Raw genomic sequence first — 12,045 nt, 5'->3', positions numbered from 1 at the left:
GAAAGTTGTTTTCCCACTTGGGAAAATAGAAACACTGAGTAACACTGATTCCAGTACCCCCTCTCCACTATATTCCTTCTTAGCCAAGATTGACTTTAAAGGCTGGATAAAAGGGGGAAAACGCCCATGGTTTCCATTAAAATGTATCAATCAATAAAGAGAACTAAGAGGAGCTCCAAAAACTGTTGATGCCTTTCTTCCTTCTGTCTGTGCCTGGCGCTTAACTCTGGTATAACACCATGGAGGAGTGCGTTTTTTCCCTCCCAACTGTTAACTGCCAGCTGTTAACGGATAACTGACCAAGGTTGCCTTGGTGATGTCATGCCTGGTCATGTGACTTGCTTTGGCCAATGAAATGTGAGCAGAAGTGACATGTGCCTGGGACCAGAAGAAGCTTTGAAGAGCTAGCTACTCTCTTATTTCCACTCTCTCTTTTTCCCCCCGTGTCATGAGATCAGCATCTTCCAGAAACAGGCTAGTCCTACTAACTTGGTTCCCTAATGAAGATGTGGAGCAGAGTTTCAGGGAACCTGTAGAGGTCAAGTAATGTGATAAACCTTCATGGTTGTCAACTACTGGGATTTTGGACACCATTTGTTATTGCAGCATAATTTACTCTAAGCCAACAGGTTCAAGCATTCATGCCATGGTATTGCAAATAATTGTCACCTCCAAGGGACACTAGGCTCCTCCAGCAGATGCTATTCGTTAACCATCTTTCAATCTCAGGGTCCAGCAGAGTGCCTGATGTATGATAGGTGATAAATGAATCTTTGATGACAGATGAATGGGTGGAAGGAGGGATGGATGACCAGTAGGATCTTAGTATGATCCTAAGAGTTCAAAATGGAGCACAGGTTCCTCAGGCCAGAACCACGCACTAATAAAACTCCCATGGATACCGATGTGAGCTCTGATTTCATCAATTCCACTGCTATCCAAAATAATCATGTAGGACATAGCTGATTACCTTGAATTGTAATATTCTAGCTCTTACCATCCAAATATGCATTTCCTAAAACTTCATCTCTAGATCGTGCTGTCTGTGACTCCATGAGTTAGCAGCTTCTGTTGACTAAGCAGTAAAACTCAATAGGAAACATGACAAAGTAGCTATCTACCATGACCTCCCACCCACCATGCCACTGTGAGTGGGGGACAGGCAGGTTCAGGAAGCAGCTCTTGGCCCAGGTACTGGCCAAGTAGACAGTGATGGTTCCTGTTTCTTTCACTCCCTGCTGTTTTCTGCATGACTCCATGCTAACAGTAGAGCACAGTAGTTCAGAGAATAGTCTTGATAGAATCAGAAAGGCCTTGATTAAACCTTAATTACACTATTCACATGGCATTGATGCCATTTGGAATTCTGGAACTAGAATGACCCTTCAGGGTTGTCCTGAGTTCAACCAAGATGAGCAGACTAGTGTAGAGAGATCCATTTCTTGAACCCTTTCTTTCTCCTCCAAACCCACTGTCACATTTATAACCATTCAGCCTGTTTGCCATGACTCTGAGCTCAGAAATGTGGCTGCACCATAGTCTGGGAGCCTGAATATGCAAGCTGAAAGAATTTTTTAGGAGACTTCTCTTCTTGCTCCTCCTCTAGTTCTGACAATAGACCAATGCATTTCTCCAGAATCTGCTATGAAAAACCTGACCTGAAGCTGTCAGGATATGTCAGCTGTCACCTGCTGTATTGTAGTTCTTTAGAGTCCTATCAAAGTCCTTTAGAGTCATAAGGAACTTTTCTTCCCTGACACCTGCCTCCTAAATTACAACCCAGACAACTCTGCCGTTCCCAGGGGAAGGAGAAGCAACAATTCATCCAGTTCTTTTCCTTCCCATCCGCAAAAGATCAATTTGCAGCATGTTTTTCTCCTCTGGAGCATTGTTCCAGGTCATGGCCAACACCTGTGCATTCATCCACCCCTTTGCTCTGAGGAATCTTGTTGACAGAATGTGTACAAGACGATGCACCCTAATGCACAGTGACCAGGTGTTCCTCATGGTTGACACCTTGACCTAAAGTTGGCATTAAGTTCCTCAGACTTTGCCTTTTTTCTTTGATGGTTCCACAGAGTTGTATGAGGAAGCTGTTCATGCAAAGCCCCTCAGAGGTTGCCCACTACTGGATCTGGTGTCTCTCCGGATCCCTCTCACCTGTTACATCTACTGCAGGCGGACATTCTAGCAGCTGGATGAGGGAGAGGCTCAAGCCTCACCAGTGACCACCACCCTCCCTGGAAGCCATGAGGAATCATGCCACATGTTAGCAAGTGGCAGGGGGGATGGGCTGGTGAAAAGTAGGAAAGCATAGAAGGTAATGACCACTGGCCTAAAACAAGTCTATTTTTTTTTAAAAAAAGTATATCTATATATTTATATTTATTTTTAGCTGCATTGGTTCTTGGGCTTCCCAGGTGGCTCTAGTGGTAAAGAACCTGCCTGCCAATGCAGGAGAGATGTAAGTAAGTAAGAGATGTGGGTTCGATCCCTGGAAAGATTCCCTGAGGGAGAAAATGGCAGCCCACTCAAATATTCTTGCCTGGAGAATCCTATGGGCAGAGGAGCCTGGCGGGCTACAGTCCATGGGGTCATAAAGAGTCAGACACGACTGAGCGACTAAGCACAGCACACACAGCGTTGAGTCTTAGTTGCAGCACATGGGATCTTTCGTTGCGGTGCACAGGCTTCTCTCTTTAGTTGAGGTATGTGGGCTTAGTTGCCCTGTGAGATCTCAGTTTCCTGACTGGGGATCGAACCTGCATCCCCTGCGTTGGAAGACGAAGTCTTAACCACTGGAACACCAGGGAAATTCCCACAAGACTGTTCTTATAAAGCTTATTCAACTTAAATGTTCAGGAACTTCATTGGAAGTTCTGATGACGACAATGTTCTTCTAAGAAACAGAAATACAAATCCAAGAGGCAATTGTCAGGATGGGAATTCCATGACTTGTTTCTACCTGCACATTTTCAGTTGGTTTCATTCTTAGAAACATGGGGAAGTCGCCAACATGGATGTTAAAGTGGGTGCAGGAGGAAGAAACCTGATACATACGTGCCAGACCATTCTCAGCACTTTCCCCATGTTAATCCCTTTAAATCTCCTAACACTGTGTGAGATAGCTTTTATTTGATCATTCCCCTACATGGCTAGTGGGGAAACGGAGGCACACGGTGTTTTAAATAGCTTGCCCAGATGGTTGCAGAGTGGCAAAGCGGGTGTCACATGCTATCACTATTTTTCTGTGTGCAAAATACATTGTCAATTGAGTACCTACTCTCAAAATCCTAGGTAAGAATTATCACCTTCTGTTTTACAGAGAAGAAAGCTGAGACTCAAAAAAAAAAAAAATTCAGTGTCACAGTGTCACAGAACTAGCAAGCCAGGATTTGAATGCTGAGGTGGAATTCCACCCTGTAAGGTGGCTAAACAACAGAAAGATCCTGCTTTCCCAAGGCGATGAGAGGCAGTGGCTGTTTCTGCACCATCGTTCTAGGACAGGCTCGTGGCCAGAAGTGGGAGTGAGCCTGGACGGTGGAGGTGGGCACTGCCTGGTGCCCCAGCAGATGGCTGCCCTCGGGCGCCAGAGCTTTGGCTAGCAGCCCTTCCATCATCATGCCATGACCTATTTTTGTTCACCCACTTAATTCTCTGGTCTATTTCTTTCCTGAAGAATTATTTCATAACCTCCGCTGAGTAAGTTTCACATGCTGAGCATAGCATTCATGAACTTGGAGATGAAAACAAAATGTGCCTTCAGAGGACAGGGAGTAATATTCACAATCCAGGCAGAAAAACCAGTAGGAAAATTAAGAAGACTCGAACCTTGCTCTTTCCCTTGCATTCAGCTTGGTTTCCTTTTTATACCAACTGACCCAAGTCATCAGCGACTGGGGGCCTGGCTTGCTCGACCCACTTTTCAGTTGGTCCCTCTGCATTCAGAAATCTCCACAGCCTATTAGGATAAAATCATTCTCCACTCCGGTTTTCAGCACTGCATTTTAAGTACCTCAAGTTGGTTCCCTGTCACCAATAAAACCCGCTGTCCCTGTCAGATCCTGCTGCCAAAATCAAGCAAAGAGTGAGTCAAATGTGAGTAAGTGATGTAGAAGTGTTAATTTGACAGTGTGATCAGATACTATTGGAAGAGCTTGGCTAAGGTGCTCTGACAAAAGGGCTGCCTATACAACTGAGTGGGTGTAATTAGATATAAAAGTTCCCTTTTGGTCTCCTTGCCTTTCTGTTTCTCAAGCTCAAACCTGCTGGTTCTGGTGTTTCCTTTTTTTTTTTTTTTGACTGCAGACTCTGGGACCTTAGCTGCTTTTCCTCCCCTTGGCTAGCTGCCTGCTACTCCATTCCTCAACATATCTTATCTCCAGCTCCACCTTATTGCCTCATTCTCCAAAGAGAAATCCATGAGTCTTAGGATTTTATGGAGGTTGCAAAAACAGCAAGCATAGGGACCTTAAAAATCCCACAGATTCCTAATGGACGTGGCTCCTTGTCATTCGCTCCTGGCTCCCTCACAAATGTGGACTGGAAGCCCCATTGGAATAGGACTCAGCTCTGAAGCTGGGGCTCACCTATAGTCTCTCCTGGCCTGACTCCAACCCTGGGATTTCAACATTCATATCTCTTACTCCTCCTGCTGGAAACTCTCCCCTGGATTCCCTGTGCTTAGAGCAAGCTCTGTGCTCCTTTACCTGTGCCTCCTGGCCTTTCATGATTTGGGCTGGACTCCATCTCTCCACCCTCATCTTTTCTACTGTCCTCTTCATCCTGTGCTCCAGCCCAGTCTGATCCTCTAGCTGTGCTTTGAACACCTCCAAGTCTGTCCGTGGCAGGAGCTTTGCGCTGGCCAGTGCTTCTCCTTGGAACCCCTCCTCATCTATGGGTCTCAGCTAAATGTAGCATGTGATTCTGAACTGGGTTCTTTTGTTGACATCACTGGCATGACTTGAGTAGAGTTCTGAGAATTAGATAGCTGCCATCATCAAATGTTAATGTCCTGATTTAAACACCTATATTTTGGTTATGTAGAAAATTACTAAAGTCATCCTGACAAGGAGAGGTGATTACGGTGGCTTGTCTCCAACACGGCTGAGCACCATGGTTTCCTTCTCCCCTCTACACACAAGCCAGAGTTGCAGTCTGTTCCACTGCCCCCTCACGTGGCCTGACTTATGACTGCACTGATTAACAGAATTCTACTGAAGTCAGGTTGTGTGAGTTCTGAGGCTAGGTCCCAAGGAGCCTTGCTGCCTCTGCTTGTGTCTCTCAGAGTGCTTGCTCATAGAGAAGCCATCTGCTGTGTAAGAAGTGCGAGGACCCTGAAACCACCATGCTGTGAGGAAACCCAAGCTAGTCACATGGAAGGATCAGGAAGGAAAAGATGTCCTTTGACCACCAGTATCTGAGGCACACCAAGAACTGCCGCACTGAGCCCTTCAGGCCCAGAACTCGAGAAATAATGATAAATTGTTTTAGCCACTGCGTTGTAGATTTGTTATAGATTTTTTAAAAGGTTTATTTATTCTTTGCTGTGCTGGGTTTTTGCTGCTGTTGCAGGCCTTCTCTGGTCGTGACGAGGAGGAGGTTGCATACGCGGGCTTCTCATTGCAGTGTTTCTCCTGCGGAGCGCAGGCTCTAGGCTCGCAGGTCTCAGTAGTTGTGGCGCTGAGGCTTAGTTGTCCTGTGGCATGTGGGATCGTCCCAGACCAGGAATTGAACCCCTGTCCCATGCATTGTCAGGGAGATCCTTCACCACTGAGCCACCAAGGAAGCCTGTTACACATTTTTATATAACAAGAACAGTAGTTACTTTTGAATGGTGATGGAACCATGATGTATGTAAATTTCTTGATGTTTCTCTCTCTTTTGCATTAAGCATATATTAATTTTGTAATTAAAGAAACCACTTATTCCCCCCTAGCACTTTAGGTTAAGAGTAGCATTACCTAGTGAACATCCCAAGATGTGGCGGCATCCGCTAGACAGAATGACGTACTCCCCATGATAGCCATAGCATCTAACACAATGGTGGGTACATTAGGTGCCTCTCATTTATTGAATAATTGATGCATGGGAGTACGTTGAATAAATTCTTCCAGGATGAAAGACTGTTTATTCATCCATTTATTTACTTAGAGAGATTTATGGTAGTTTGGCATAATGCTTTTTTTTTTTTTTAATATAGCTGTATGCTCTCTTTAAAAGACCCTTTTAAAGGAGCTTAAAGACACCAAAAAGTGAGGCATGCATTTAAGATATGATTTATTCTTTTCTCCACAGTACATTTGTCTCTCCATGTGATTTCCTCATCTGCTTCCTTCTGTAACTTCCCCATTCTGTGTGGACATTTTGCCACCATTCCTCTCCCTTTGTACATGTCTAAGAAAAGATAGCACAAAAATAAGATTATAAACCAGTCTCTCTTGGGGTAAAACTGAGATGAAATACCAACAGCTCAACTCAATCAGTATGTAAACGGACTAATACTTATGACCCAGTAGGATTAATTTCAAGAATACAAGGGTAACATAGCACTGGAATTGGTTAATGTTAATGTTTTATAGATCAAAGAAGAAAATATGATCTCCTAATTAAAAAAAACATTTCTTAGTAAACTGTATCTTGAGGAATGCTTCCTTAACATGATAAAAATTAATATTAAATGAACACTTACTGAGATATTGTGTATGCAAGGCACTGCATTAAGTTTTATGGATCATAAAACATTAAATAAGGCAAGTTTCTGCTTTCAGGAACCTAAAGCATGTACTATTGATCACAAAACATTACCAGTCTCCTCTTGTACAAATGAACCTTTGATTTCACAACTGAGAATTAATCTAAAAAATGTATTTCAACTTAAGATATTTGCATAATATTCATTGCAGTATAAGTTTTTAGTAGCAAGATTTCTTAACCTTAATGTCCAATAATAGGGGGATAGTTATGGAAATTTCTTCATATTAACTCAATGGAATATTACTCATTCATTAATGTTTCATTCAGTACCCACAATGTGCCAAAAACCTAACACATAGGCTAAATTAGTTCAGAGACAATGTAGTAATATTGAACACTGTATTACAGTAGACTCGATGGACGTGAGTCTCGGTGAACTCCGGGGGTTGGTGATGGACAGGGAAGCCTGGCGTGCTGCGATTCATGGGGTTGCAAAGAGTCGGACCCAACTGAGCGACTGATCTGATCTGATAAAGTATAAGAGAGTTTCTCAACATTTGTATCGGAGAGCGCTTGGGGGCGGGGACGTGGTTTTGTCCTGTGCATTGCAGCGTGTTTAGCAGCATCCCCGGCCTGTACCAGTGGGCCTAAAGCATGCCCTCCTGCCTTGTTTTGAAAACCAACAGAGACACACATGCCACATGTCTCCCAGGGAACAAATCTGCCTGTAGTCAAGTGTAATACATTCTCAACACAGAACACAACTTTCCCTATACAGTTTTGTCTACAACTATATAAAAACCTGGGCTTCCCTTGCGGCTCAGTGGTGAAGAATCCACCTGCCAGTGCAGGAGACATGGGTTCAATCCCTGGGTTGGGAAGATCCCCTGGTGAAGAAAATGGCAACCTGCTCCAATATTCTTGCCTGGGAAATCCCATGGACAGAGGAGAGTGGCGGGCTACACAGTCCATGGGGTCACAAAAGAGTGAGACACAACTCAGTGACTCAACAACAATATATAAAAACCTGTATGTTAAAAAAAAAAAAACCCTATAAATAAGCGAATAAAAAATGGAAGAAACGAAGGTTTAGTATTTGCTATGATTATTGATAGAATTCTGATTGCAATTTCTTTTCTCAGATTTTCTAATTATTTTAGCAGTAAATATAGCCCATTTTTAAGATGAGACTTTTAAACAGATTTAAGAAGAACTTTCAGCTCAGGAACATCAGCAGTACTCTGTGGCAGTGCTGGTTCCCCTTGGTGGGCTGATGTGTGGCCTTCATTTCCCTTACATATCCCCTGAGCTCTAGCCCTCCACAAAAACGCCTTGGCTAGCTATAGGTCTCCCTGAATGTGTGTTTCAGGAGCACTGATTTCTGCTTAGAGATTCCCAAATGACTCTCTTTGTCTATGATACCAACTGTGATGGTTAGTTTTACGTGTGACTTGATTGTACTACCGGGTGTCTAGATATTTAGCCAAACTTTATTCTGGGGGTTTCTGTTAGGGTGATTTGGATAAGTTTAACATTTAAATCAATAGACTGAGTGAAGCAGATTTTTCTCTGTAATATGTGTGGGCCTCATCCAATCAGTTGAAGGCCTGAAGAGAACAACAGGGCTGACCCTCACCTGAGTAGGAGTTGTCTATTCTGGGACTTCCTTGGTGGTCCAGTGGTTTAGAATCCAGCTTCCAATGCAGGGGACCGTGGGTTCAGTCCCTGATCGGGGAACTAAGATCCCACATGCTGCTGGACAACTAAGCCCACACACCGCAACCAGAGAGCCCATGCGTCACAGCTACTGAAGCCTGTGCGCTCTAGAGCCTGTGCTGCACAACAAGAGAATCTCACACATCACAATGAAGACACAGCACAAAAAAAAAAGAGAAGAAAAAGAGAGGATTCTTCTACCTGACAGCCTTGCACTAGAACAGTGGTGCTTTTTCCCATCTTGGACCCAAACTGAAACTTGGACCCAAACTTCACTGTTCCTGTGTTCCAGGACTTTAGATTGAGACTGAAACTAAACCATCGGCTCTTCTGGGTCTCCAGTTTGCTGAATCTGTTTGCAGATCTTGGGACTTGTCAGCCTTCAGGACCAACAGGAGATAGATAGGTAGGTAGATACATACATACATACATACATATATAGTTATTATAATAAAAGGAATGCGTGTGTGTATATATATGTATGTATGTATATATATGGTCTTCCCTGGTGTCTCAGTGGTAAAGAACCCACTTGCCAGTGCAGGAGACGCAGGTTTGATTCCTGGGTTGGGAAGATGCCCTGGAGAAGGAAATGGCAACCCATTCCAGTATTCTTGCTTGGGAAATCCCACGGACAGAGGAGCTGGTGGGCTGCAGTCCATGGGGTCGCAAAGAGTCAGACACGACTTAGCGACTAAACAACAACATGCATACACACACACACACACACACACACTGTTGGTTCTGTTCCTCCGGAAAACCCTAAGACACTGGCAAAGTTCCACCTCCAGGTCCAAACTGGACCGTTCCAGAGAAGCCCACAACAAGATCCGTCACACTGTGGCCTCAGGATGCCCCTGAGCTTTTGAGGGCAGGCAAGCTTGCTTCAAGGTTCCAAATAGCTAAGCGTCCCCAGAGTATGTTACTTTGGGAAACAGGAGGAAGTTGTTACTGAACCAGGCTCCTTTGCCCACCTCACAGCAAGCCAAACCCTGAGGTTTCTAGCTGAAAAAGAGTTTATTCACAAGGCAGCCAAGCAAGGAGACAGGAGAACAAGTCACAAATCCACCTCCTGAAAGATGAGGAGCTTGAGATTTTTGTGGGCTGAAGAAGCAGGCTGGTCTTTGACATAGGGAGAGTGGGTTGGAGGAAGGGAAAGGAGAGGTGATTGGTGTTCTGTGTAGACATACCTGGTTACAGCTTTCTTTCTGGGATGCGTGTTCAAAAATAGAGACACCTAGCATGATCTGAGGGTGGAGTTTTAAGCCTTTTGACGTCAAAAGTTCACTCACTGGACGACTACACAGGCCCAGCTGTGGGGTTGGTGGTCCCAACGAATCTTAGCTGGCTTGAGCTGGGGCAGAAGGTGATTCCAGTTTCCTGGAAAACAACTTAAGCCTTCTCCTGCCCATTATTATAGTGAACCATTTGTCAAGAGGCATTGTCTATAAGGGTGGTTAAGAAGTCTGGTGATACACTACCTGGGCTACATGAAGCTTGGAGGGTGTGCAGTTAAGAAAGGAAAAACATCTAAAGCAGGCTTGACTAAGTAAAGACAGGTCACAAGCAGAGGGGTTTTAACATGCTGTTCCATTATCTGCTATTCTGTAAGACACACGCAAGGACTTCTATTAAGGCACCAGCTTCTGTTAACTGTATGGGATATGATTTCAGACTCTGTACTCGTATGCTAAAATTATGGGCTCAGAGGACGGAAGATACTGTTCTTGCTGCTGCTACTGCTGCTAAGTCACTTCAGTCGTGTCCGACTCTGTGCGACCCCATAGACGGCAGCCCACCAGGCTCCGCCATCCCTGGGATTCTCCAGGCAAGAATACTGGAGTGGGTTGCCATTTCCTTCTCCAATGCACGAAGGTGAAAAGTGAAAGTGAAGTCGCTCAGTCCTGTCTGACTCTGAGCAACCTCATGGACTGCAGCCTACCGGGCTCCTCTGTTCTTAGCTGAACCCAAAGAATTCTGACCAGGGTTGTGCTGCTGAAACTGATAGGCTGGGTAACAGTGGAAAATAAACTTAGCCAAGCCATGCTTAATTTTCTTCTCTGTCATATCTGGCCAACCTATTCTGCAGGGTGTTAGTGAGAATCAAATGAAATAGTAATGACAATGATAAAAGAAAATACTTAAGTAGTATTTATTACATGCTAGACATTGTTTTCGGAGAAGGCAATGGCACCCCACTCCAGTACTTTTGCCTAGAAAATCCCATGGACGGAGGAGCCTGGTAGGCTGCAGTTCATGGGGTCGCTAGAGTCGGACACGACTGAGTGACTTCACTTTCACTTTTCACTTTCATGCATTGGAGAAGGAAATGGCAACCCACTCCAGTGTTCTTGCCTGGAGAATCCCAGGGAGGGGAAGCCTGGTTGGCTGCCGTCTATGGGGTCACACAGAGTTGGACACGACTGAAGCGACGCAGCAGCAGCAGCAGACATTGTTTTAAGCACTTTTACATGTATGAACTTAAAATAGTAGTAAAAAATGTAAAAATTATAAAAGCATTCAGCAAAGGTTATGTGTTGGTATTAGAAATGTAATTACTAATCACTATTATCATGTACTCTAAAAAATATTTATTTGGCTGCACCGGGTCTTAGTTGTAACAGGCAGAGTCTTTAGTTGCAGCACATAAGCTCTTAGTTGTGGCATGTGGGATCTAGTTTGTTCCCTGACCAGGGATCAAACTCAGGCCCCTTGCATTGCGAGTGCAGAGTCTTAGCCACTGGACCACCAGCGAAGTCCTTGTCATACACTTTTGTATAAGTAACTATATCCGGAAGCAAGTTCTTGCCATAACAGATATTGCAGTGACCACTGAGATACTGACGGTGACCAGGAAACAAATGATCTAGCCAGCCAGATGGGGCAATCTGTGCTTACTCTAGGAAGCCCCATGGTCTTCTCCACATGACAAAACCTGCCTTTCCCAGGTGAAGGACATGGACACTGATAATACCCAAGCTGTTCGCTGCCCAGCTCTCAGACTATACGTTGTCCGTGTTGTCCTCTCTTTTTTCATCAGCCTCTTGAACTCTCTGTCCTGCAGAAGCCATATTATCTTTTTTTTTTTTCTTCCTTCTCCATTGCATCTTCCAAGTACTGATTACCTTTCTCGAGCTTTGGGGTCCAAACTGATTAGACATAGTGGCACAAAACAAGAAAGAACTGGTTCTTCATTACTTGACCCAACCAGGTCTGTTTTTTTCTGAACTGTGTTGTTCAGAACTGAAAAGACACTTGTGTTCAAAAAAAGAGGTGAAGATTTATGTCTCCTGCCAAAGAAAAAAGATGAGCAGGGAAAAGTCCAGGGTACTCTGCACAGGAAGAGGGGTCTGCCTCTCCCTATGATTAAGGCCACCATTCACCCAAGTATTCCCGAGACAGTCCTGGTTTCCAGTTATTGTCTCAGAGTAATCCTTCATAGAGCTGCTTTCACTATCTGAAGCGTGCGGGTTTGGGTGATAAATCATATGGTTACTTTATTTATGTTGCTTCCTGAAGTTGATTTTTCTGGCTACTAATAAAGAATCTGATGGTCCACATCCTTTGTCTGAATCCACATTCTTGATCATTTGGCTTGATGTTTCCTAAAACATTTATTCTTTTGTGGCAACG

This window comes from Bos indicus x Bos taurus, chromosome 14 (assembly GCF_003369695.1).
Source record: "Bos indicus x Bos taurus breed Angus x Brahman F1 hybrid chromosome 14, Bos_hybrid_MaternalHap_v2.0, whole genome shotgun sequence".
In the NCBI taxonomy this organism is placed as follows: Eukaryota; Metazoa; Chordata; class Mammalia; order Artiodactyla; family Bovidae; genus Bos; species Bos indicus x Bos taurus.
This window is presented reverse-complemented; position numbering follows the sequence as displayed.